General features: G+C 43.4%; 1 protein-coding gene and 1 long non-coding RNA gene across 9 annotated transcripts in view; both read right to left on the minus strand.

Moving 5' to 3' along the window:
* Positions 1–22,581, minus strand: part of LOC139772826 (uncharacterized) — a 203,622-nt gene that overhangs the window by 108,855 nt on the left and 72,186 nt on the right. The window lies entirely within an intron of this gene.
* The window catches only part of LOC139772924 (uncharacterized), a 101,262-nt gene that overhangs the window by 22,378 nt on the left and 56,303 nt on the right, over positions 1–22,581 (minus strand). The window contains exon 3 of the long non-coding RNA XR_011718226.1: positions 7,909–7,984. This is a non-coding gene — a long non-coding RNA (uncharacterized lncRNA). The remainder of the gene's footprint in view (positions 1–7,908; positions 7,985–22,581) is intronic.

The following is a 22,581-nucleotide window of genomic DNA, read 5'->3' on the forward strand; positions in this document are numbered from 1 at the left end:
ATTATACAACACAATAGAGTTGAGAATTATATACATTGTCTGATTTTCCTTCAATAATTTCGTTTTTGTTAGATTAAAATAAGATCTCGACGTGGCACTTGATAACAAAAGAAATAATTTTAGTATAAACTTGGTGATTATGAATACGTTAAGCTGTATAACAATTCGTAAATGTGGTAATCTCAAAATATACCTGATCAAGCGTCGCACTACATTTTCAGCAGAGGTATTACGTATTCCTGCACGATAACTCGTATTAACCGTCCGAGCGTATTAACCCCGTTTGCGGTGACGACGACCGCAAGGTTTCGTCCGCGCGTCGCCGACTGAAACGGATCGTTCGTTTTTTCCGTAGCCGTAACCGCACCGCGAAAATCATGAGTCAAAGATGAGGGCAAAAGGGTAAAGGAACCCGCGCGACCGCATGGTCCGCAACGAAAAGGGTGTACGACGCCGGATCCTCGAGACTCGTGGGTTGAATTATGACCGTGGGAGCCTATAATCGTTAATTAAAGGCCCGTGTGTCCTTGGTTGACCCTTGAGTTAAACCGCGGCACGGCTTTCCGTGCAGAAAATGCAATCCGTTTCAAGCGGCGTGGCGTAGCCGAAAAACATACGTGAGACGAAGATCAACTCTCGGACTCTCGCAAGTTGGAATTTGTAATTCATCTGATTCGTGCTGCGACAAACAGAACTCTACGACATCGTCAGCGTCCGTAAAATCGTCGTGTTCAACAGCAAGCAAGAATAACGAATAGATCGAATGAGTAATCCGCACGCGCGCGCGTTTTTCGTCCGCATGCACTTATACGATCGTGATCGTCAATCATCGCGAGTTAAAAGCGCAATTTGTATCCGACGATACGATACCGCGGATTGGATAAAACCGAACATCCTGTTCCAACGGGCGGCCGCGTTCTGGCCGTTCGTTGCGGCTGTACAAGCGCGCCCTCCGCCCGGCCAAGATACGATCGTCCTAAGTGCCAGGAGATATACGGCCTACGATTGGCATGCACGAAACGTTACCACTTACATGTACGCCGGTACCCTCTACATCGTCCTCCTCTCTTCGTCTTCTTTTCCTATTCACCATCTTTCTTTGTCGAGAGAAGTTCCTCTTCCCTTGTCGAATATTGGCTTGCAAAGTCACGCAAATGCAAGAATCGATCTAGAGTGATCGGGAAAGAGGCAGATAAACTTTCCTCGTGATTTCCAAATGAAAATCTCGGACATTTTCAAATGTTGCGAGATAAAAATATCTCGCTAAAATAATTGAATCGATCAGAGAATCTTAAATTTTAAAATAAGTGATTAGATATCAAAACTATTATTTTTAATGTCTATGGAGTTAAAAAGTAACAAGCAAAATAAATTTTTATCGTTTAACGTCGAAGATTATAGTTTAGACACTTGAAGAAAAATCTAGTTGAAGATACATATTTTCTAAATTACAAAATAGAACACTTGTTGAAACTTGGTAACCACACAACTGTTTTTGTTCCGTTCTTCATTTTAATCGAAACTCCAGAAATATTCGATCTACGCCACTGGTGTTGCACCGTGTTCGAAGCCACCGCGCGGTTACTGAACTCTCCACGAAATTAACGTCGCACCTGGCCGAATGAAATTAACGCCGGACGATAAAAAGAAGCGAGAGGACGATCAAAGAAAGTAGCGCGAGAAAAGGCCGAGAAAAAGAGAGAGAGAGAAAGAGGAAAAAGGGTAAACTTGTCGAAAGACTGGTCGACGCGAGGCCGAGCTATACATCTTTAAAACTATCGCGCAACAAGGATACATTATTTTAATCTGACTTTACGCGTAGCACACAAGCTTATTTCATTTCAAGTGGTTGAGCTGGGATTCGTGCAACTTTAACTATTTACTTAGACATTTGTCGCTCCGCCGAATTTAGCGAGGTTTATAATTAAATCAAGAATTCGTATTTGGCTTTCACCGACCTTTCAACGGAATCATTAACGACGGTACTAAACGGACTTCAACCGCCATCAATGAATTATTGAAATAATTATATCTAAATGTTAGCGTTGCTCGAACGTGTTTTAACAACGATCAAGCAGCAATTACAGAAATTACAGTGAACTATAGTACAACCGTTTAGAAAGTTCAAAGCAAATCCGCAGCTCGTAATGTCCGCTTTAGATACTTCATATTTAAAAGTGAGAGTTCCCTCACAGACAAATTATGGGCTCAGCTCATTCTTGTTCTAAAACCCCTTCTGTCTAATCATTTATGTAAAGCTAGATTATCACTCGCGTGTTCCGGGGTATCCAGGCACCCTTCCCTGCGCTACGCACGAGGCACGCACGCGGGCGATGAACTCACTGCGAAATTAACGTCGCACCTGACCGAATTAAATTAACACCGTGCGATAAAAGAAAGTACGGAGGAGGCGAAAGAAAGGAGGTGGGCGAAGGGAACGCAAGGGATACCGAAGGGAAAACGGTGGCGCCGTACCGACGATACCACGGTCGATTCGTCGGTCTCGTACAGCCCTTACGCAAACCGATCGGGTTTGGGGTGGTTATATACCGACGTTAACGCCGGCATCGTTTACCCAGGGGTCTCATGGCGGCGACTCACGAAACAAGGGAGAAACGTCGCATAATGTGACTAACGTAATTAAGGTATAGCGACAAGGCCTATCCGCCCACGCCCTTCCGACTTCCTTCGTCGCATTCCCGCTACTCGAGGGTTATAAACGAGAACTTGAAAGTCACTCACCCACCGGGCATTGATTTCGTCGGAACTCCGCGTGAGATAAGCACTCGTGACAGTCACGCTCCCTTCGTGCTGCTATAAATATCTCTAACGATAATAATTAAAGCCACCGTGATCACTTGCATCGTTCACGAGCAAACTTTGGTCATGAACATTTTAACATCCCGCCGATATTCCAAAGTTTGTCACAGTGTCAGATAAATCATTGTCCAAAATAACGCGTATTATTCTGAATCATAACTTTATTTTAATGATATCTATTTACGTCAAAAAGATAATAAACTAACGTATAATTTTAATTCTTGTTTCTCGATATTTTTTCCCTGTTTTAAGCGCCACGATTTTTTGGCTGTAAAGCCACTCTTTCCAAGGTGTTGCATTCGAGAGGGGAGTTGGACCTTGAACTGAATTTCTTCCGATATGCGACGGTGGATATCGGTTTAAAACTATCGCCACGGTGTCGAGTTTGAAAATCCGGTCGCCGGTGGAGGCTACCGGTTGGACCACTTCGGCCGCATCGATTCACGATCCGATATCCCGTCGCGGCGTCGTCGAGAAAAAGCCACGCAAAAGTGATTCCGGGCACGCGTCTGTTCACGTCGCCAATTAATTCCTGCCGACCGCTGGCCCACAGGCAGGACTAGCGCGATTTTTATTTGGCTCGTGTTTTAGCCGGCTGATGCGTGTTCGCTGAGCAGGTGCACGATTTCTGCACGAATTATAACCAATTGCAAGATGTACGAAGTTGGAGAACGACTGTATTTTGGCATTATGGTAGAGAAAATTGAGACATTTGCAATTCTCAGAAAAAACGTAACAAACTGAGACTTAAATATATTTCATAACACACTCTATAGAATTAATATTAATAAATCCACTTTCTCTTAAAATATATGGATATTTGGATTTGTAGTTTCGAAATTGAGAGGTAAAATCCACGAGAAGTGACCCATTGTTAACGCTCGGTAATTTTTTAAATCTTTGAATCTTCGTAATTGTTCAATTTTTAAATATGCGCGATGTGTATCAGTAATTAAAATACTAAATTAAATTACCTTTAGCTACTCTCTTTTTCCGTAATCATGCTAATTAATTCCTCACATATATTTCTCGATAAGAGACGCTTCTCCGACGAACGGGACTTTAATTTACGATCCATGCGCGGCTAGATGAGAACGACGTAACAGGTCCTATCGTTTTATCGTAGTATTTATGTTCTATTATTCTCGATGTTAGCTCGTATATTGTCGGTCCGTTAAATTCCAAGACCGGAGAGAGCGCGAGAGGCAAGAGAGGGAAGCGCGGCTGTGAGACGTATACCAGGGACATCGTGGTAGAGGTATCCTCACGACCAAGTAATGGGCCATTTATTTTCACTCGTTGACCCTCACCGAGACTAATGTGTCTCAGCAAGCTTTTTCGCATCCCTTGGCGGTGCGCCTTCACGTTCCGCCACTCAAGTGGTTTTTACAAGACGTTCCATACCAAACCAGCTGTCCTCCGGATTATAAAGCACCGAAACAAAAGCGCACGAGAGTTTGTAGCCCAAAATAAAATAGGGGCTTTATCATTGCTGTGGCAAAAGCCAATTAAACCCAGAACAGACGGGCAACAAGAGAGATAAAGGCGCCAGCGTCACAAAAGTCATATTCGCAACTCGTTGAAACCTATTCCGCTAACATTGTTAATTCACAGCAGTAACGCAATGTGTGCGCTAACAATCCTTTCTCTTTGTAATGGGCCCTTTTCGCCGCGTGTGAATATATTTATAAACGTAAAACAAATTCCGGGCAACATTATCCAGCCCTTCTTTTTCGATGTTCAAATACATCCGATCCGTTAAAAAAAAGTGTCGGTCGAGTTTGCGAACACTGTGTTCTGAATCACCACGCCAGACATCGCGAGACATCGTCAAGAATTCTATCAGGTCTCCCTTACGGCAAACGTTTATACGAAGGCTCCAACACGATTTGCAGAAACCTTTACCATCGCGGACAGACGACGAGCGGAGCTTGAACCTTAGCTTAGGGGATGATGGGAGAGACCGGGGGAAACTTCGAGGGAATTGAACGCTAGAAAGACTCTCCTACGATGTCTCAGGACAGTGGCTTTCAATCTCCTTTCATCGAGTTTAGATATCTCAAACATATCTCCTATATCGAGCACATGTTATCGCTGCCACCTGAGATAACAAGATTTTCGAGGAAACTCAACATCAAAGCGCGCATCAGTTCAAACTGTCCTAAATAAACTTTAAAACCACAAGTTGGGAAAATAGAAAATGGTTCTTTCAAATTTCCCACGCAATGCTTAGAAGTCGTTAAATCGATATTCAAGATCTAATATATTATTTTTTATAAGATATAAAAAATGTTCCTTTCAAAATTCATTACATTTGCGCATCGTTTTTCTTCTTGATGAGAGTATTTATACGAAATAAATGAATAAAATCGATTAAATATAAAAATATATAAGAGAATGTTTATCTTTTCTGTTTGTAGCATGGTGACACGACGTATTATTTCCAAAAAATTCCGGATGAGTACCACTGCATCCCAAGGATGGACAAGAGGGTGAAATCGGCGAGTCGAGAGGAGGAAGAAAGAGGGCAGGTGACGGGCGTACCGACGCGAGATGAGGCGAAACGAGGCGAGAGGGGTCGCCACGGTGATTTCCCGCTTAGAAAAGCCGCGCGCATGGTTCGTCGTTCGGCTGGAAGCTGGCCAAATGCACTTAGCCGTCTATCAGGGGGCCCTTCTGTAAGTGCCCTCCCGTCCTCCAGCACCGACACCATCGTCATCCGGAACAGGCTAGATAATCCTCGTATTTACTGCCGCAGATAACGGTCGGCGTATCTCTACTACGGCATCCCCACGAAGAACCGGCCGGTCTTTCCCCGCGAGCGCGATCTTCTCTCCTCGCACGTAAACACAAAAACAGGAAAGCTTTTATAAAAGCTTTCGCGACCGTCGGCTGCCATCCGGAAGACTCGCCTTTCGGTGCCCTGGCCCTTTCCTCGCTCCCTCGGCGCAGAATTGCCGACAAAAGACTCGCGCAAACACGAGGGACGCTCGCTGGGTCGCGCGAAGGGAGTACTGGATAAAAGCGCTCCTTAAAAAGAAACGCGGGGAATGCGTATTAAGTATTTTTCCTGCCTTGCTTAAAGTAAAAACCAACGAGAGGGAGAGACTGGCGTGCAGGGAAGATTCGGGCATTCGACAGATAAGAGGTATAACGCGCGTCTCGATTACAGTCGTGTCGAAAATACGTAATATTATGTAACTCGAGATTAAGTTAAAGCCAGAAATAAAAGATCAAGAAAGATATCGATAAACCTTGATAGTTATAACTTTTTTTAAATTGAGTTTTTTTTTTAATTATCCCTTATTTATTCAATTTTATCACGGCAGATTTATGGATAATAACATGTGATAATAAAACATAATATTCCAAAAATTATTAATTCGTTTCTATCTTGCGAAAAAGTTTATCAATATACATCAAATCAATTACTCCAAACTGAAATTTTTGTGTCAGTAGAGATATAAAAAAGCATGGAATTTTTAATAAAAACATATACGTTAAACTATAAAATATTTGCATGTTTTTTCCGCAACGTTTATTGAAGGTATTTCAAAACTTGTCGAGAGAGAACACTGAATAACGTCCGGTTGGACGAGAAAATTGAGATAAAAGCTATCCGCGTAAAAAGTAACCGGAGAAGATCCCGCAGTGGCACGCCGTAACTAGTACAGGGCGTTATGTTTCCTCTGACGTTTATTTGGCCGATTTAGGTGTTTACCAAACGAGCGGTGTCGCGTGCAGCAAGGGCGAATAAATATTTTCGGTGCTCCGACGATGATTTGTTTTCACCGCGAGAGGCAACGGCGTGCCAACACCCTTCGGAAAAACGATGTCTCTCCGCGCGAGACGGCATTGCTACGATCGCCAACGATTCTCTCCGAGCGGGTAAATAGATAGCGTTATAACAGATAACGATGATATAAACTCGCATCAATCAATTGAGAAACGTGGTTCATCAAAATTGAGTAGCTATTTCAAATTTTCTTGTTTCACAGCAAATATACGTTTAGGCAATCAATAATATATTTTTATATAAGAATACTCTTATCGTGAAACAATTTCCGGACGTAAGTATTGATTAGGAAAACGAGAGAATAAATTGCACTTTGTATCACCGTTCGCAATTTTACGGGCGAGGATCTTCGCGAGATCGTCGCGAACAATGACACCGGCGGACGAGAGTTTCATCTCGCTATATACACGTTTTATTTTAATTCTCGCCAATTCTAATTTAAGCGGAATCACCCTTTTTTACAGTCGATCTGTTTAACTACGGGCGCAGCAATGGGGCACGAGTCAGGGAAGAGACACCGTTACGGATATTACCGTAGGAGTCGGGGTCCGAGAGTAAAAAGCTCGCTCTTCCGCGCGAAGAGAAGAGGGAAAAAGCGGCAAATGAAACGCGACGCTTATAATCTTCCTATCTTGTGCTTCTTAGCCTCCACCCACCCGGGTCATCCACCTCTCGATGTCTTCCACTGTGTCCCACCTGCTTATACTTTCCGCCGACTCTAATTCAGCTTGACGCTCGCGAAAAAGCTCAGCGCCGAAGAGAAGCACATACGAGGGATTAAACGGCGAACGCGAATAAATGACTCTCGTTCGAGATCAGCCGGCGAATTCGTGACCGTAAATTGTATCCCTCCAATAAACGAGTCTTCGCTTACTCACCTGATCTGCACGGACAATCTCGCGCGCGCAATCGAGAAGTTCGACACGTTAAAAGGCGCATCACGGCATCTTCGACTACCCGTCCCATCGTGGAAGTTAATTCTGTCTCAAACGGTGATTTCAGAGCGCAGTTGTGGGCCCACAAAGTGAGTTCAAACAAAGTGAGAAGGTGAAGCTCCTTTTAGGTTGAAGCGTGAGAAAGTACGATTATATCAGAAACGTCGCGCAGTAAACGCGCGATACAAGAATGCGCCAAGATACGCATGCTAATACGGACGGATAAAGTACGACGTAGAATTAATATAGCTGATAGGGAGATGACGTGTGCGAGAATTTTCAACGGACAAAGCGTATGCGCGGCGACTTCATTCATTATTAATATCGATGTCGTTGTACATGTGCGAAGATACATACGTGATCGAAGTAAGAATGCGCGATCGCAAAACAGCCGGTGATGGCGTGTCGTTGAGAAAAAATGCAGCGAACATACCTGTAACAAAAGAAAAATCAAGGATTAAATGATTTGTCCGTAACGCACGCGGTACGTTTTTTTGCATATTTCTTTTTTCTCGAGTCAGTAATTGCTGGCAAAACGCATTGTGATCATTTGCGTATAAATAAGAATCTGAGATAAAACAGTCGCGCGTTTCTTTTCAGAAACGTCACAAGAACAGCGGTAATAATGCGAATAATCAGTAATTCTAAAACAGATATAGAGATTTTTTTCTCCCTATTTTTCCTTGTTTCTATTATTACGCACTTTGCTTCAACATTTTTCTCAATCTTCTTACATCCAGATTATTATAGGTTCTAACCTCGGTTCTATCACTTCAATCGGGTAACTACAAGAACGCACGCGATATGGAATTTATAAGGTCAAATGCAAATATAGTAATTTGCGATTCAGGTTCCGCGATGTGGCGTATAATAGCAGCAACTACGTAACGTCAGATTCTAAACAGTTTCCCATTAATCTCTCGCACATCTCCAATCTCTGCTACCAGACCGAAGATCTCGATCAGCGTAGTCGGAAGGTATCGACACCTTCCTGCGTCGGCAAGTGTGTCTCGTATCGGAAGCGAAGGGGAGACGAGAGAAAGCTTCCCTTAAACGGAGAGAAGGAGCGAACAAGCGTCTCGACGTATCCCGACACCCCTTCGTCCCTCCATCCAAGTTTCAGCGGGTTTGCCCTACCACGGCAAAGTGGAAAATCTCTTTTGTAAGCCCGCGCGCGTTTCCGCTTCTCTCGCTCGCTTATTTTAATATTTGAGCAGGCGAGCGAGCTTCCGCGGAAAAAGCGTTGAAAGCATCGCTAAAAGGGACTTTGAACGCGCTTCCAACCGGCTGCTGGAGCTCCGCGTGTCCGTATACGCGCGCGAGGGTGTCTGGCTGCGCCATGTGCGGCATGAACGCCCGTGACATCGCCGCATGTAATTCCGAATTCATGGAAATGAGGCCGTGGATCACGCCGGAAAGCCAAAGAGCCACCTTTTTTTTCTACCTCCTTTCCCCTTCCGAATCGAGTTCTGTCTACGTCGGTATTTCCGAACGAGCGTGTCGAAAGAACGTGCGTTTGTCGTACACGGCGGAGAATCGATTCTAACGCGGCAGGCAGGCAGGTAAAATGTCACGGCTTTTCGGCGATATTGGTTTTCCGATCGTGCGCGGCGTTTCCATCGGACTGTAAAAAGTGACTGAGCGTGTAATGAGCCCCAGCCCAGCCGAGCGTATTGTGTGCCCCGATAAATGTATCCCCTAAAATTCTGAACGCGGGAGAATAGCGGCAACACCACGTTCGGTCTATTACGTAGAAATGAAGGTACACGAGAATGTGAAGAGCGTTTCACTAAATCACGAGAAAAAAAACCGCTTTCTTCCTTGAGAGAAAAGTATTTTAACTCAAGAATTAAATTCTTAAAAGATTACCCGACACCAAGAATATAGAAAGCACGAGAGAAATGATAAATCCAATGATAAATCTAGATGCGAATAAAAATCAGAATTCGAATATTTATTAACCTATTTATTCTCGTCCTCAGAAATCCATTATCGAAAATACCCCGTTGTTTACGTTGCTGTAGCATTGGATAATCCCGGAGGAAACAAGTGATAGCTGAAGCGGAAAAAAAATGATAACCAAGGCGAACGAGTTATCAAAAAACGCTGACACAATTTGCAAACGCACGTCGCGTTATCATTCCATATTTTCTTCATTTTATTCTCCATCGCATTTGCATATACATATTTATGTCGGCGTACCACGTGCGTTTATGGTGCTAGCACGAGCAGGCGCCTTCAACGCAAGCATAAAACAACGTGTAACTCCGTCGAATAATTCCATTAAATTACGGTCAGAAGCGGTTGGGTGGTTGGTTGGTTGGTCGGTTGGTTAGGGACTCACGTGCAACAACATTTATACATCGTCTGCGGACGGGGGTAGAACTCAGGGATAAGGCTACAGGGCAACGTCGTGACTTGGTCCGTTTTCTTGCCGCGGATCCGCGATCATAGTGCGGAAACACTGGATCTGAAATACAAGATGCTAATTGCTAAACCGGGGGATGTATACCAGATTCAGCCCGGTTTATCCCCTTGGTCCCGGTACCAAGGAGCGTTTCCTCTCGAGGGCTACCCTTTTCCTTTCCTCGCTCTCTATCTCTTTCTCTCTTTCCCTCTCTGGCTCTTATTCGTGCACACACACATACAAACAATTCCCCCTTCGCGAAACCGCTGAATATTCAAACTTCGTCGTCCTCGGAAAGAGCGATAAATGCGAACTCGACCGACCGCGGCCGTGTCTCCTTTCCCCTTTATGCGGAAAATAAGAGAACGTTGATCCCTCGCTCGTCGCCCCGGATGCCACGGAAGTTTCGCATCATTGGCCCGATTCGCTCCTCGAACAGCCAATGTCAAGTGCTGGAGATCAATACGCGGCGCGGTTTAATCCATTTGGATAGCCTGCGCACGATTTACCTTGCACGTTGCGTCGGCTTACCGCTTGGTAGCACATGCTATGCTACCGATTGAAAATTCGCTTTATCCGACCGGCGTAACAATAGACGGTATCACGATAATTGGCTGACGTTTAATGGGAGTGTTCGATTGTATTTTCGGTTAACAATAACTATCCGCGATGGCACGATACGCGGTGGCGGCACGTGCATAATTAGGATTATTATAACAATACGCCGGTAACAACAGTAATAATACTAATAATAAAAATAATAGCAGTGCATTCAGCTGTAGAAAGGAATACGTAGATAGACTGCAAATTAAAACGCAACGATAACGCTACGTTCTGCAAAATTATTTCGCTTCTTTAACAATGACAGATTATAAAATAAAATTTTCAAAAATGCACATTGCGTAATGCAATCCTCTTTTCCGCTTATTTAAACGCGTATCCCGCTTTGGCCCTTTTGTTTTCTTTAATACGCTGTATCTCTTGCAAATATACAAGGCTGTTTATTCTGTGCTTCGATCCATCCTGCAATATTTTGCCGCGTAACGAACGACGCGAACAAAAATGGTCACGGCGTACCTAATGGTCGGCGGGCTTCGAGCATCGTGCGTTTTATTGTCGGACATTTTTCGGTGCTGGGGACTCGCGTGGCCTTGCGAGTCGCAAAACAACGTCGGCCGATCGTAAGAAAACCACGGCCGGTTATATCCCCAGCGCGAGAACACGCATCTCGTTAAGTGAGAACAAGCGCCGCAAAAGGTACGTACGTTTCCTCTTACGGCCTTCGGGAATGAAGCCCTAAGAGCTTTAAAGGACTCGCGGGCTTCGTGGAAGGCGTTGCAAGAAAATAATTTCTTGCCGGCTCTGCGCGACCGGCGCGGCGCGAAGAGATCCTCGCCGTAATTTCCACCGTAACAGAGTCATTACTCGTCGTACAAAGTGAACCTATAGTCATTGCGACGCGATAAAAATATCGCGCATGAAAATCTAGAAATTTTCGTCGCGCTATTCATAGCTTCAATTAATACATCGAATCTCGGTTGCCTAATTATTTAATTTTCCTCGTCCAAAGACCACTGGCGCGTGATAATCATATCCTCCATTCTAATTAATTGATTAACAGAAATATAATTCTTCCTCTTACTTAAAATGTTATGTCTCGATTGGAGCCAAAAGTAATTGTCAGATGTCGGATTCAAAGAATTACCGCTCATTAGATTACCGCGTTTCACCATCGCGGTGGTTAACGTTCGTCCACCAGGATAAAATTTTCCGACGGTTTTGCGACGTGCGTGTGAAGCGATCGCGCGTTCGTGCGGGTAATCGTATTTGATCGTGTCCCGTCGTCGATCTAACAAATTATCACTAATAGCTGGTATGAAGCGCACGAGGGTTCTCAACCCGCGGCCGATACGTGGGCGTTGCGTAGGCGTTCGCATTATGCAAGCAAATTACTCGATCGTAGAAACTACCGCTCCCGGTGATACAAGACGACGTCGACGTCGTTTAGGATCAGATAAACGACGCGGCGAACTTAATGCCCGCTCGTTCGAGGGCCGCGTTTACGTCAGAAAAATTTATCGATTCGAACGCGCCTCGAATGGATACGCGGGACATTTATGCGGGACATATAAGCGTCCCGGAGAAAATTCGCGTCGTTACGAGCGAATTACTCTCGCGTAATGGTGCTCCTACAAGTCGCCTTACAGGAAGATGAATACATCGAATTCAAGTTGCTCGTCTCATAAGAAACATCGTTTTGAAAAAAAAAAATATTTTAAAAGATTATAACATATATGTACCCACATACACACACGTTATTATGATACTGTCGTTAGTTATTCTTCCACCTTTTACCTTTAGTTACGTGAATGACATAATCCAAGTTAAGTCGTTGATCAAAAACAAGATTCATCACAAGTGTTGAATGTGGATTCTACTTTATATTCTTCGCTCGTAAAGTTACGTAAGCCGTTATTATTTATACATCTCCATGTTGTGAGACGTCTCTATACGTTTCATCGCGCACGTACATTATCTTACGAACACTTCCGCTGAAAATTAATAAACTTGAAACTGAAATGACGATCGTGCTGGGGGCGGTCTCGGGATCTCTATGGCGTCGTTGATCGGGGATGACGTTACACGATTGAAACCGCTAATCTGGATGAAAATTGCTTCCGAGACCGCAGATAGAGTAACGCGCGAGCGCGGAAGCGGAGCGAGCGGGACTGTCAACGGCAGAGACCGGCCGGTCTCACGAGCGAGGAGAGATTAGTCGCAAACGCGTTTGTAATGCCGTGTAAATCCCCGCGATTCGTCGTAAGTCCATTAACAGCGCCGGTGGAACACGACCGCCGGCGATGCACCGGCCGGAATACCATTATCAGCGCGGTAAACAAGTTTCTCGACGGCATGCTCCTCTCTTCTCTATCTCTCTCTCTCTCTCTCTCGACGAAATCGAGTTGTCTACAGATTTCCAGGTATTGCTTCCTGGCCGCGTTCCAAGTCTACGCCGCGTTATCCCCGAGTTATCCTCGCGAGAGGAGGACGCCGTTGCCGGCGATCTTCGCCGATCGACCGCGGCAGAGACCGAGAATGTGTATGTGTGTAAGTATATATACACGTGTGTGGGTGTGCGCTCCTTCGATCGATTACAATTTTTCAGCGCCGGCTTCGAGCACCCGTGGATCGACGACTTTTCTACCATGTGCCTTTCCACTCGCCGAGATTCGATCGGGGATTCATTAACTTTTTGCCGAATCAGACCTCGGACGAGGATCGTTTCGTTTACACTCCGCGCGCGAAAGAATAATAGCGGTGAATGAAAGTGGCACGGGTGAGACGGAAAATAACAGAGAAATTTAAGAGATATTAAAAAGTCGGGGAGCAAATATTTGCAGCAATGTCTTCTTGGCCTCGTTCCTAATAAACGTGGAACGAATGCTTTTCGAGATAATAATTTCCACTCACGGCCGCGCGTTGTAGTCGAGATAATTTCACTTCGAGCTGCACGTCCCTTAACACTCTCAACAGACATGGTCCAATCATTTCTGAAGATTTCGCAAATATTTTTACTATTTTGTCGGTCGTTCGCGTCGTACGATCGCTTATCAAAAGCAATTTTCCATTCCGTAGTAACGAGATTGAAATTAAAAACATTTTATCCTCGCAGATTGGCACACCGTTCTATATCGGAAAAGTTATAAAACGAAACTCCTATTCTCCGCCGCGTATACGAAATAAAAATAAAGCGTGTAGCCGGAGGTAAAATAGTAAACCATTGAGCGCAAGAATCTCCAATATCGCGAAAATAAAAAATTTCGACTTTCGTGAAATCGAATTGTTTCGCGAATTTTCAGTTATTGTTCCGTCGCACGATTCCAAATTTTCTCACCGCTATATCTTGATATTCTTACAATTATCGCTTGGAGGTTTTAGCGATTGTAATCTCATCGCGAGAACTAGCAATGCAATTTTCTATAAAGATTACAACAATGAAATTACATCGTCGTGTTAGGATTCTCGTTCTCGACCGCGGAAAACTGTCAGTGGTCCACCGCCGAAAGTGTTCCGACGCAAAAATTCCGGGAATGCTTTCGCGCACACAACTCGAGTGATTAAATTACTATTTTAATGAGTCACGTTAAAAATTTACATTTTCGCGCTGCGAAAGAGCAAGCCTAAATTGCTCTTAGCGCGCAAGAGATAAAAATAGTCTCGCTAATTGCATTTAGCGAGCGGAAGGCGTAGCCGACGTGCCATGCCGCGCAGAACACACACATCCGACAGGCTGGCCGCGATTTTCCTGCATTACGGCAAATACGAAAAGCAAATTGCGGCGTAATTGCGTGCGTTATTAAACGGCGACTTACGAGACGCCGCGCCGCGGCGCGACGGGGGTAGCCCCGGAGCTCGTTTAAAGTTTCTCTTTCGTTCCGTGCAACGATGACGTCTCGCTCGACGAAGGAACCACCGGCATCGCGTTGTCTCCGCCTCAAGGTGTACACACGCTTCACCCAGAACGACGCAATTACGCGGCTAATGAAGGAACTTTCTCCGAGAAGGTTATCTTCCACGTCGAGCCACGGCCGCAGCGCGAAGAGACGGCACGGCCAATGACAACCGTCGCCCTAACTTCTTGCCGCCTTATCGAAACGAGGCATCGCCGCCTGTACAGCCAACCCTTATTTTTACGACCTCGCCGCCGCGCCGGTCACCCTTTCCTTAACTGTCGTCAACCTTCGGGGTCGAGAAAACGACTAGTTTTACCAAGAATAATAATCAATTTCACTTCGTGTTATTGTTAGCACCTATTTAGAGAGTTACTTGCACTACACACATTGCAGTCAATTAACATATAAATATACTATATCTCATAAATTGATTTTACGTACTATCATAAGAAACTTTATAAATATTTATAGAATTAACAGAAATCGATGAAGCTGTGCATTGCTATGATTTTTTTCAAAATACTTGCATGATTCGTTGAAGCAATTGCAATGGGAACCACTGCTCGGGACTGGCAGGCTTAAATGGATATGAGAGCGACAGTACAGAATGAGACTGACCTTGTGAGTGAGGAGCCAACCTGAATTTAATCCTTCGGGGCCGCATTGCCCCGAGATTACACCGGACAGACAAATAACAGTAATAAAAACGCGATGCAGTAGCCTTCGCGTTTTCTGACATGTACACACATACACGCGTGTACACATATGTTAATCCGCGGAATGGCAATTAAGCCTCTTGCAACGGATTTTCCATTCAGACGTCCTTATGAGATATTACCGTTCGCTTATGTTAATTCGTCAATTCTTTTTTACTTTATTGCAAAACGACGGGGGTAATGTCGTAATATGTAACAGACATACATGTAATAAATATAATAACTAAACGAGAATTGCTGTTCTATTTCTACGGGAGAGAAAAGGAAAAACTCTCCCTCCCCGTCCCCCCTGCCCCAGTCTTTTACCTCCTCGCATATATTTAACATTAATATTATTATTAGCAAGAATTATTATTTAATATCCGGATCTTACAAAAAAGATTAGTATGCAAATAGTCAGTGATATTCGAAAAGATTCATGACTCCAGAAAATCTTCATGTTGCTTATCCTGTAACGAGACGCGCTTAACATGGACCATTTAGCGGCAATCTCAGCTGAGTTAAGAAATCGAGTGAGCTCTTGGCTAATTAATACAAACGAGCGCCTTGGCTCATGAAGATAGGCATCACGGGCTATTACATCCCATTTTTGTCCGAGACCGGGTACAGCCGTCGTTCTCCACCGTGCGCTTATTCTCGTCCTGTTCATAAAATGAACGCCAGAGAAGTGACGTAACGGTTTCCATTTTCTTTAACACGTGTAGTTTTGATTTCATTTAAGAGCACGCATGCTTTAGAATACGATAGCGCAGGCGATTATGGTACATTAAAATAATGAGGTTCTGATGCTAATTTTACTGTCGATATTGCGACACGCTATATGCGCTACGAAACTAGTTCCAATTACAATCTCGTGAACAGTGTAAAATATGCGAGAGATGGACGAGAACTCGATCTCAGTATTTAATTCGCAATTCGAATATAATATACACAGATTTATGCTTTTCGTGCGAGGCATAAAGCAATCTTGCCCGTTTTACGACCACGTTGTAAACTGTTATCGAGATTATCCTGCATTAATGAACAGCGATCTCGGACGTCGATAACAGAAACGCGAAAAACATTTGGCAATCTTATCTCTACAAATTTCAGCGTTCCGATTATCGTGTAAAAAATTCTAATATTCATGGCAATAAATAGCAAAAGCGTGACAGCCTGTGATACGCGCGATCCCGCGCAGAACTAGCGGTGAATATTTAATTAATTAACACGGAATAAGTGAAAATTTGCATAAGGCTGGCAAACGTCCCACGCGTGCGAATATTTTCGAGACACGTATCGCTCCTTTAAATTTTTAATTATATACTAATTCCATTCACCGCGCGCCGGACAGTACACTGGTTATAAACAACTCTCCGCGTCATTTTATCGAGAAATATTAATCTCCAATTGCTGATGGACATAATAACGCCGCGGAATAAAACGACTGAAAATCGCGCGATACCCAATCATAAATTACTAAAATAAGATCGCCATCGCGTTTTATCAGCTTCGCACGGTACTTCAATAACAAATAATTGAAATAAATAATATAAATATAAAAAGAGTTAGTTGAGAATTTAATCGCCGCCGGTCGTTTCACGTCAAATGTCGTAACGGATTTCAATTGCAAAAGCCGCCGCGCGCGTTCGCAATGGAACAATTTAAATTCTTTACATAGCGGATACAAAGATCCACGTGTGCTCTGTAATTTATTCCGCGTGTTAACCCCTTTTTTTTTATTCCCGCGACGGGCAAACGTGTAGCTTTAATAACTAGGTATCCGCGGTGTCTAAACGAAAGACCACTTTCGAAATATTCAAATCAGGCTTCGTGGAAGCGACACGCACGGCCGACGTATAAATAATTATAGCAATGACGAATAATTTATACCGTAAACGCGCGGGCCCGCGGCTAATCGTACGTTCATTCGCCCCTCGACATTGGTATGATAATCTGACGTTATCCGGATCAATCGACAGCTTTCCCTGTCCTGTTGGGAAAAAAAGAATCTGCGATTGCGAGGAAGCTCCCTGTAATTATTGATTAATATCAATCTCAGATTGCGATACAATTAGAAGATTAAGAGCATATAAGATGGAAATTTATAATCACTTCATTCAATTCACGTTATTCAGTGCAAATCATCGAGGTCGATAGGCAGATTAAACCATCATCGCAAATAATTCAGAAGCATATTTTGCGTTAATCGGAGTTCCTTTTTTAATTCATTATATAAATTATCTTGACTTTAAATTCTTTGACTTGAAACCTCTTGTCAAAAAATAAATAATTTTTAAAAATAATACGTAGATATTGATATCTAATTAATTTTAATCTCTATATATAGAAAATATTTATTTGAAATACAGACATTAAAAAAATGATGCAAACATCCCAATATAAATTGCCAAGATAGATATGTGATATTAAACGAATCGGATACAGTATAAGGAAGCGGATTAAACTATCTTCACGGTGTGTGGAATTGAATGCTCGTTTAGGTTAAGCATCCTCATTAGATAATTCTCTATCCATTATGGTGGATCCTGAACACCGTGGGCGGTCTTCAGAGACGCACAAAGTACAAGAAGCAACGGGCTGGTGTTGAAAGTGATGAAATTAAGGGATTTTCATGTCAATGCAATAGTCGTAAAATGATACTTCTCATTAAATTGCATAGATAATAATCTCGATTAAAATCAATGAAATACTTTTAGAATTAATTTCGTTAGGACACTATAAATTAAACAGCCACCAGCCATTAAATCTGAATAATGTAATTAATATTTATTAGCGGCCTAGAGTCACTACATGCCCGTTAATTAACTATAATTAATTAAGAAAATTACAATACAATAATATTGTAAGCGTTAAGCATAATATCATATATTTTGCATTTTTAACTTAACTATAAAAGTGAAAATCCAATATCAATGAATAAACAGAATATACAACGCTCCAAATTATTGGAGTAGTATTAGATTGCCGCATAACTGGCTACAATAGAAACCAGTTTGAAATCCAGTCGGAAACATATTATGACACACCAATCTTCTTAATAAAAGCAAATCCCTTTAATCGCGTTGTAAAAACTTAGTCAACGATGTCAGAGTATTTCAAAATATCGCGTCAATAGAACCACTCAATGGCACAGAAATGTGTCTAAGAAGGTGCTTTTCTTCAACGGATGGAATTGATTTTTCAACAAGATGTCCACACGCTGCCTTTTACGCACGGCCGAAAGGTCGTATAACGAAGTTACGAGGGACGAGAGTAGGATTAGACAAAGGGCTAAGTAGTTCTGGCGAAAGACGAGTTGGCACCGGACTAGATTGTTCCGCACAGGGGTTACAAGGGGAAAGGAATGAAGTGGACAGGGGTGGACGGATCCAATTATACCCCCTATACAATAGGATTAGCCCACCACTGCGCTCGTCGTAACCTCAACGGGCAAAAAGGTGAGGCGGGAGCCTATATACCGTGTGCACGAAACCTGGCCGTAAGGCAGCGATGTCTTATCGAGCTGTCCGTTGGGTGCCATTATGTCCTTGATCTCTCCTATCACGACATTAGCCGGTGATCGATCGTCGAAAGGGAAGCAAATCTGATCCTCCGGCTCATAGATCTGACGCTACTTTATCTATTTTCTGATGCGTCACTCGATTAAACCCTTGAATGCTTAATCTTCTTCTAATTTGAGATAAAGAATATTCTTAATAAGAATCAACTTTCAGCCGTTAAAAAGAACAAGAAGAAAATTGAAATATTATATTTTTCAATCTACAATATTAAGCGTTTAAACCTTTCAGTAAGTGCCAGAAAAGCAATATATGCTCGGTTGCAGATTCGCAACATCTCAAAATAGTGTGAGGAAAATCAAGAAACAGGGTCAACGGGTTCGCTATGCTCGGATGTAAATCTCTTCGAGACAGACATTATATAGGAAGAAAAAGAGAAGGGAGAAAATTTTAATCTTCCCTACACCAGACTGCAGAAAGCGAGGAGCCTTTTCGTACCCTTCAATTCTGTAGCTTGTCGCGCCGCACCGCATCATTCCCGGTGTTGTAAGGGCAAAGAAGCCACTCCGACAGATGTTCGACTACTCGAGAGATGCTCCAGAAGAACTGGTGGTCCTTTACAGCCGATACTCTCGTGTGCGATTCGAGACTCTCAGGAAGGGTCTTGTAGAGACACTTCGGAGAATAAATGCGAAAATAATTATGATTCTTTCTCTCTGAGTCACTCAATATCGCGAATCCGCTTTGAAACAGAATGTAATATTTTATTAAAAAGATGTCGCGTTAAAAATGTAGACATATAAACATACGTACCTATTAAATATAAAATTCGAAATCCGCATGTTATAGAGCGACAAATTTATCTTTCTAGCTATCATTTGGGAAACTAAATTTTAGCAACATAAAATAATAAAGTTAAGAAGAAGAGCTAATTTTGAAGAGCTCGTTATCAAAATAATTAATGTTAAAAATCAAGAAATTGCCGTCGACAGACATAAAATCGCATTAAATTTATATTGAAGAAAAAGATATTCGCGAAAGGAAGAGAGAATCTTCTATATCACGGTTATTTTTAATCGACGTCACATTCCGATTTCGCGCTGCGGATATGAACACGTACTCTTTCTCTCTCGCTCTCGAATGTGCAGCTAAAATAGTCATGAAGTCTATAATTACCACGGAATCTCAATGGATGAAACGCGATATCCTTCGAATTCAACCAGTGGCTATATTCGACCGAGTTTAATCTTCGTCCATAAATATGAATCACGGATCCGATGACAGTTCCAGAAATGAGTTCCGCCGACGAAATTTCTCCACGGGAGAGAAACACGAGACAGATTCTGCCGGAAATCGCACGCGCGCGCGCGAACGGCAGACGTTACAGTTTTGATACTTTCTTTACGACTTGGAGAAATAGCCGAACCGGGAGACAGCGGTCGGAAAGGAAGGATAAAGAGAACAAAGGGGATGATGGAATCCTCTCTCTGTACAGTTGCCGATTGGTTTAGTGGCCAGGCCAGCGGTGAGCGAAGACCTGTTATTAAGGTCAATGTGCTTAAAATGTTTTAACCGTCATGGTCTTTACGACGTGGCCACTCCGCGTCGTGCAAATTCCATCCACCTTTTCAGCCGATTGCTGTCTCCTTCGCGCTCTGTACAAGCTTCCGCGCTAACTCCTTCGTTCTTCCGCCCAATGCGACGTTCATCGATCTCTGTGCAAAGGCGGTGGGCCCAGTAATTGCACATAATCACACCCGTGATCGTTATAAACGCGAGTCGGCAGATGCGCATTTTTTCCCCTCCCTGAATGAAGAGAGTGAGAGAGTCTGCTCTTCACCAAACTCCGCAGCATCTGCCCCGTCTTCTCTCATTCTTTTCCTGCCCAGGAGCGGCTTCAGACACACTTTTTAGCAGGAAACATTGACATGCAATCGTCTGCGTCGATTTAAAAGGGTAAGATAATTTTGTGGCATTGAGTGAATGCAAAAATGTGCAAATTGAAACAGTTGACATAATGAGAAAAATTGAATTACGCATACCAGTCGAAAAATGCGAGTAATTTGCGTAAAAAATGTTGAAAATTCTCTTTTACCACTATCTTTCGAAAGTAAAGAAAAAGAGAAAAAATATATTATCAATTTTCAATCAATTTTTATTTGATTGGTTATCGTAGCTCTCTTTCTGCAGCCACTCTACTGCCTTCGTCGTACTGATCTCCGGAGTGCATCCGCAAAAACTGCAGGAATGCAGCTCGATCGGATAAGGGCAATGTAGCAATGTAAAGGGAAATATAATAAGCGAGACGATACGCCGTGACGGCCGCTCGCGGATCCTTTTCCCCGGTCGTAAATAAAGGAACGGCTTCTTCCACGTTGCGACCCTTTTAATTAAGAGAGATTGTCATTTGATCGTCACTGCAGCCGCGACGAAGCAAGATAATTAAAACTTAGCAGATGTCCGGCGCTTAATGTTTACGACAATTGACGTTAATTAGTCACTCGCCGACTTCGACGGATCGCTGATGTCAACCTTGATAATTAGCGGCCAGCATAATTTTTATATATCCCGTAACACATCGTTCAGGGAGACTTTGCGGTTTTCAAAATTGCTTTTCAAGTTTTGCTTGCCGTAGCGTAATATACGTTATGTATAAAAAAAAAATAAAACGTGTGAATTTAATTTGCTCGATTTAACTTCGCGAAATGTTTCCATTCTCGATTCACACGAAACGCGATTTCCGTTGACAACTGCTGACACTGCATGCGTTAGATATAACGGCGATAGAAATTATATATCGTCGGGACGACATTTAATACCCAGCTGATTATTAGGTCCTAGATCAATCGCTGTCAACCTCGCACCGGTATCCGCCACGTCGGCTGTCTCGTCGGCAGATTAATTATTATCGGCGCGGATTATTACAGTCCACCGACAGGTATTTGGCCTGTTCCGCAAACATTGTTCGCACGTAGCTCGATGATGTACGCCACAGGGGTATCGAACCGTTACAATAACATTGCAGGGCGTAAATCAAAAATAAATGTTCGCAGTAATAAACTGAACGAGGATCAATTAAGTATCATAATCGACAATATTCGGATGAACGTCGTTTATCAAATGTGACATTTTCCGATTTCAGCCTAGAAATGATTTATGCACATGAACTCTCTTGTGTTCGTGAAAATTAAACCTGCATTTCTAGTTCACTAAATCGTGAAATATTGCGATATATAAATTAAAGATCTATAACGCGTGAGAGAAATAATCGTGGCATAACATCGCGGATCTCACAGTTATGAAACGAGGTCATGGTTTTAATTACTAGTGAATATTCATATCTACTAAGTCGCTTGAAAAAGCGCTCGTATGTAACGTGACGCGTGTCACGCCGAGGACATTACGAGCCGCGCGACTCGCCGGTCATCTCTCTCGACGCGCGCAATTAATGTAACGCCATCCTCGCGTTACGCCGCACCGCTTGCATTTGCATACGCGAGCGTCAAAGGGTCAAATCGAATTACGAAGCCCGGCAGCGTTTTTACGCGCGCGTTCTCGTCTCGCCGCGCGGCGAGACAACGAAACTCCATGTCGAGTTCATAGAGACAGAGAAAGAGCGAGAAAGAAAGAGAGGGAGAGAGAGAGAGAGAGAGAACCAAGAAACTCCAGCCGTCGTAATTCCTGGCTCTGGTAAGCCTCCCTCTGAAACTGTGTCCCGACACATCCTCGTGTTCCACTGTACCGTCATTACCACCCCACGAAGTCCACTTTGCGCGTTCCTCCGCGCACCCTCACCCCCATTCCCGTGTATAATTGCCCCATTTAGCGCCCGCTTTATCCTATTTTCCTTTCGGTTACATGCGGAACGATCCGCAACACGCCCGACAATTTTGTTCATTAGCAAGGATTCGTTAATTGTTTCGTTTCGGCGATACGCGTACGCCTAACGAGTC

Source organism: Temnothorax nylanderi, unplaced genomic scaffold, assembly GCF_030848795.1.
Source record: "Temnothorax nylanderi isolate EJ_2023f unplaced genomic scaffold, tnyl_v1.0 TNYL_tig0054_pilon, whole genome shotgun sequence".
Lineage (NCBI taxonomy): Eukaryota > Metazoa > Arthropoda > Insecta > Hymenoptera > Formicidae > Temnothorax > Temnothorax nylanderi.